The 6,201-nt window shown below is 40.5% G+C and overlaps 1 long non-coding RNA gene across 1 annotated transcript; it reads left to right on the forward strand.

Annotated features, from left to right (window-relative positions):
* Positions 1–1,447: 1,447 nt before the first annotated feature.
* LOC101124695 (uncharacterized) lies at positions 1,448–4,948 on the forward strand. The gene is made up of 2 exons (XR_176331.4): positions 1,448–1,704; positions 4,517–4,948. It is a non-coding gene; the product is annotated as an uncharacterized lncRNA (long non-coding RNA).
* Positions 4,949–6,201: the final 1,253 nt, after the last annotated feature.

Genomic DNA, 6,201 nt, shown 5'->3' on the forward strand with positions numbered 1-6,201 from the left:
TGGATTTGTTGAATATTAATGACAGCTGAATATTAATCTATAAGAATTTCTAAACTAATGTCAGCAGAATTACCACTGTGTTAACTACAGTGTACCTAATCTTCATGTTGGTTTGAGAGATACTGTCATACCATTTTACAGTTAAGAAAGAAACAGTAATTTTAACTCACATTAAGGTAAATTTTCTATTTTCCAAAACACTGATGAATTCAAAATATTCTCAAAAATGAAATCAACTTTGACTGAAATCATTTCAATTTTCATTGTTGAATAAATTAACATTTTGATTATCACATTACTTAATTACATTTTAATTTGTGCACTATTAAAATATTAAAATAACTATATAGAGATTATAAACATAACTAAAATGATATATTTTGCAAAATCTTATGTAAATATCTGTATTCTCATTTGAACCTCAAAGTGTTAAACTTATTTACCTCCAGGGAATGTCTAAGAGCTCGAATCTTTCTAAATATATGATTTTCACACATAGCACCATCTTGAAAACATCTGGACTTCACAGAAACCACAGGGTAACCAATAATCCTTCAAGACCTAAAACAACCACATTCCTATCAGGGTAAAATAACTTAGAAATTTCTAATTTCTAAGAAAATGTTAGATACTTTTGTATCTACAACTAAAATATAAAAATATGTAGGCTTATTTCTAATATGTCTATCTGATCTTTGTATACTTCTGGGGCAAGGTCAGGCAAACATTCTCTCTGAAGATCCAAAAACTTGTTTTTATGCTGTAGCAGAATCTCAGGGAGCATTTGGTGGGCTGACAAAAAAGACAACATTTTGCTATCATGTAGACAGCTGAATATCAGTGGAAATTTAGAAAGGAGAACTGAATTATTTTTGCCTATGCTTTACAATCAGTATCCTAGTACCTCTCAGTAAAAGTGGGATAAGCTTGAATGTTACTCAGCCAATAAACATATTAATGTAAGACAGAAACAAGGAGGGTGAGGAGCCTGTATGATTATGATTAAAAAATCAACACAAGGAAGGAAACACACCGAGGCCTATCGGGGGTTGGGGGGCGGAAAGGGAGGGAGAGCATTAGGACGAATAATGCCTGCTGGGCTTAAAACCTAGATGACAGGTTGATAGGTATACATGTGCCATGGTGGTTTGCTGCACCTATGTAACAAACCTGCACGTTGAGCACATGTATCCCAGAACTTAAAGTGAAATGTAAAAAAAACTCCACCGATTAAAAAAAAAAAAAATCAAGGAATTTTAAAAACATGAAAAGTCAATGTAATTGTCAGAAATAATATTTTAGACCCTAATTTTAGTAAGTTTCACAAAAAGCTTGAAATCAAACGATGTGGGACATTGCTTCTGTAAGCAGCTTCTGAATTTGCTTTGCCTTGGCCTATAGTGACGTCACAAGCTCACATCATAAGGAAAACGTGTTGCGCATCTCTAGTTTGATATGAGCTTTAGTATCTCCCCACTGCAGTGCGAGAAAAGTCAGGACAAAGGATTGAAAAGAAATTCACAACAAAAAAGTTTGAAGACAAGCAAACCTGAAACAGATGCAGGGTAGTAGATCTCAAGGGTGCATTGCTCACTCCAGGGCCTGCTGCCACCCAGATGGCTGGCAAACACCAGGACTCCCCACGCAACAGGATTCAGGGATTCAGACAGGAGTCTTGCTCTACCAATTATTATAGGATCTTAGGTAAGCCACTTTCTTGCTAAACCTTAGTTTCCTTAAATCCAAAGTCAGGGTAAAACACCTGACATAATTACCTTAGGGGATGGTTCTGAAACAATAAGATAAAGATGTAGGAGCACTCCTTGCATTCTGACTTCTTTATAAATATACTTTTTATCTTTATCTTTGTACACGTTTAAAAGAATCACAGCACTAGGGAGATTGGTTTTGCTATGGGAAGGAACATGAACTGGAAGTCAGAAAATGTGGGTTTGAAACCTAATTCAACTAGTAACTTCTACTATAGGCCAATTGGTGTAATAGCCACTTAGGAGGCAGAGATGGAAAAATCACTGGGGCTTCTTCATTTTTACAACGAAAAATGTGTCTAGGTAATGTCCACTAATATCCAGAGTCACTCAATGCAAGAGTTTTATAAACTCCTGCCCTGTGGAACTAGAGCTGAGTCATGTGGTTCGCTTTGGACTATAAACATGGGTGGAGGTGATATTGAGAGGTGACAGCGTGCTGGCAGTCCTCAGAGCCCTCGCTTGCTCTCCGCACCTCCTCTGCCTGGGCTCCCACTTTGGCGGCATTTGAGGAGCCCTTCAGCCCACCACTGCACTGTGGGAGCCCCTTTCTGGGCTGGCCAAGGCTGGAGCCCACTCCCTCAGCTTGCAGGGAGGTGTGGAGGGAGAGGCGCGAGCGGGAACTGGGGCTGCGTGCTGTCCCTTGCGGGCCAGCTGGAGTTCCGGGTGGGCGTGGGCTTGGCGGGCCCCGCACTCAGAGCGGCCGGCCGGCCCTGACGGCCCCGGGCAGTGAGGGGCTTAGCACCCGGGCCAGCCGCTGCGGAGAGTGTACTGGGTCCCCCAGCAGTGCCATTCCACCGGTGCTGCGCTCGATTTCTCGCCGGGCTTTAGCTGCCTTCCCGCGGGGCAGGCCTCGGGACTGCAGCCCGCCATGCCTGAGCCTTCCCTCGCCTCCATGGGTTCCTGTGCAGCCTGAGCCTCCCCGACGAATGTCGCCCCCTGCTCCACGGCCCCAGTCCCATCGACTGCCCAAGGGCTGAGGAGTACGAGCGCATAGCACGGACTAGCAGGCAGCTCCACCTGCAGCCCCGGTGCGGGATCCACTGGGTGAAGCCAGCTGGGCTCCTGAGTCTGGTGGGGACATGGAGAGTCTTTATATCCAGCTCAGGGATTGTAAACGCACCAATCAGCACCCTGTCAAAACAGACCACTTCGCTCTACCAATCAGCAGGATGTGGGTGGGGCCAGATAAGAGAATAAAAGCAGGCTGCCCCAGCCAGCAGTAGCAACTTGCTCGGGTCCCCTTCCAGGCTGGGGAAGCTTTGTTCTTTCGCTCTTTGCAAAAAATCTTGCTACTGCTCACTCTTTGGGTCCACACTGCTTTTATGAGCTGTAACACTCATCGGGAAGATCTGTAGCTTCACTCCTGAAGCCACCGAGACTACGAGCCCAACAGGAGGAACAAACAACTCCAGACGCCTTAAGAGCTGTAACACTCACCACGAAGGTCTGCAGCTTCACTCCTGAGCCAGCGAGACCATGAATCCACCAGAAGGAAAAAACTCTGAACACATCTGAACATCAGCGGGGACAAACTCCAGACGTGCCACCTTAAGAGTTGTAACACTCACCGCGAGGGTCCGCGGCTTGGTTCTTGAAGTCAGTGAGACCAAGAACCCACCAATTCCGGACACAATATGTGTTCCTTCCACGGAGAAATGTTAAGTTACAATGTGTGGGCTGCCTTGCTGTTTTACTTTTTCAGGCTTCTCATCGTTGGGGGAGAACATATCAATCCCTCAAAAAACAACCAGAAAACCGAAAAAGTCAGTATACATGTGGCTTGAACAAAGAATGCATTTTTTTTGTTTTATAAGCTCTCAGGTTTTAGGGTATTTTTTTCTGCAGAATAATCAAGTTTATCTTGACCGATACAACAATGAAATTAGTGATTTGATAAAGCTAAACATTCAATTTAAAGGACTTCACTTACTCTGAGTTTATATACTTCCTACATTTTAATGTTGTGATAAAGTATCCTATTTTGAAATAATAATTATGCTGTTAGGGATAGTATTCCAAAATGTTGGAATTACACAAATATAAGAGGTTATATGATTACAGTGAGAGTGTACCACATGACTAGCGCCTTAGGAGAAAATAATTATCTCTAATAACTGTTAAAATGTGCCTCCAAAAGATTTACCAATCAAGCCTTATTCCCTAGCAATTCCAACTTTCTGTGTGAAAATACAAGTCAAGTTTTGGGTTTCACATTGGTAACCAAATTGTGATAGCTTTGATCATGAACTTTGAAATACAATAATACATCTCTGAATATCGCATTGTATGATGGAGTAAAGATGAAGTATACTAGGCAGCTGCCCTTAGTACATTAAGGTGTTTTATGGCCATATTGCAAGTTACTTTTTTCAAACATCTGCTCAAGCATTTAAAATGGTGTGAACACTGGTCTGTAGTTCCTGTATAATTTAAAGGCTTCTGATCCAACACCGAATAGTCCAGGACTCAAGCCTGTTTGAGTTTTCTAGTCTAAAACCTTTTTCGATGTTTAGAAAAATAAAGTAAATTTCTAGAACTGACATCCAGGACTAGTATGGAATGAGCAGTTTCATTTAATGAGTGGATTGGATTGAAGCTGAGGAACAGAGAGGGAGTGGAGAAGAGGTTAAAAATTCTTAAACTGGGTTCAAGTTGGCATTTGCCAATTCAGAATTATGAAGGCCTCCCTGAAGCCCTGATGTGCCTTTGCACTGCTAATTCCTTCTGTTTTGTTTTTCTTTTAGATGCCTTTCCAGTAAAGCTAACAAAAAACAAAACAAAATAAAACCATATTCAAAATACTAAACAGCTGTCTCCAAGATCAGAAGGCATCAGAAAAGACCCTCAAGAGTTGTCTAATCCCAGAGGAAGATCTTGTTTAAGTGGGGAAGTGCTCACAGCAGAAACCTTGGAAATTTCAGGGAGTGAAATTTTATTGTCAGAACTTTCAATAAAAGTGTAGCCACAGATCCTGGGAGCATTAAATAAAAATTACCAACAAGCTGTCTTACCTGTGTGCACTCCACTGAAAGGAAGGGCAAACATGAGCAAGGAGCTCTTGTACATCAGTCAAAATTCTGACAGCTACCCTGTGAAGTTTGACGGGCTGCCATGTGCTAGACTACCTAAGATACTCTTAACTGAACCATAAAAAGACAAATAAATTAGTAATTGTATCCCTCCTGTCAATGTCCTTTTTCGTGAACTTCTCAAGGTGTTGGTTAACATTGTCTGGAATGATTTATCAATATATTCTTAGCTTTCTTAGGAAAGACAGATAGACTTGATTTTTTCCAAATTGTTTCTTGAATTGATTTAAGAAAATGATACAGATATTGCCAATTGCTGGGCCTCTCTTTTTCACTCCCTGCTCTGCTTCCTCCGATTATTAAATCAAACCAATAAGATTAACATAATCTTTCTTAGAATTGACTGTTCTTTTTAAATAGATCCCATGATAGACATGTGTAAAAATCAATAACAGGCTCCTCATTTGTCAAAGCTAATGACTAAACTCATTTTGAAGTTCAATAGTGGTTACTGGAGAGTGGCCACACATTATATATCCAATCCTGTATGTCTCGACACTTATTCTGCAGAACAGAGAAAAAGGCTTTGTTGCTTGAGGCACAGTATAAAAGCTGGTGTCTCCATTGTATTTGTACATGTTCACATTTCCTCCAAACTATGACAATTGTTGATTTTCCAAGCTAATACATTAAAGGAAATAAAAGGAAAAATAAATCTGGTAAATTTGTAACACTCCCCACCCCACCTTTTAACCAATTCAATTAATTGTAAGTTCCTTCAATTATATGCTTAACTCCTTGAGGTTGCAAAATATGTCTTACATATTTTTAATATCCCCAGACACACTAACATAGCGATTGGGTCACAGGTTAGCATGAAATAAAGATTTGGTTGAATTACACAGAATTATATCATCCAATACTTTGGACCATGGCATAGCAGTTATTTTAGACCACACACTTATATCCAGTGTAAAGTGCAAAAGATGCAGCTTTCCTGCAGACTTCTCTTTGATAGATGCTCTGCATCACAGGGTGGTTTAAGTAGTGTTTGCTTCTGAGGTGTTCCTGCTGCCTTCCACAGAGCCTTTTCCAGGCACTGCAAAAGTGTGAGAGCTAACAGCTTTTGGTATAATACCCTCTTCCTTTTCAAATATCCTCTGATTATAGATATAAGCCAGCAACAGAGCATCTTAAAATCCAGAATAGATATTTGGATGAAATATAGGCATGAGATGTAGCCCTGAACTAATTGAGATTACATTTAAAATTATTAATGGAAACACTATCTTATATCTGCATAATGCTTTATGCTTTACAAAGGTTCTTCATATACCCCATCTCATTTTCTCATTTTCTCACCCCAAGTCAGAACAGTTAATAAATATTTCTTTCATTTC

This window comes from Gorilla gorilla, chromosome 16, assembly GCF_029281585.2.
Source record: "Gorilla gorilla gorilla isolate KB3781 chromosome 16, NHGRI_mGorGor1-v2.1_pri, whole genome shotgun sequence".
Taxonomy (NCBI): Eukaryota; Metazoa; Chordata; class Mammalia; order Primates; family Hominidae; genus Gorilla; species Gorilla gorilla.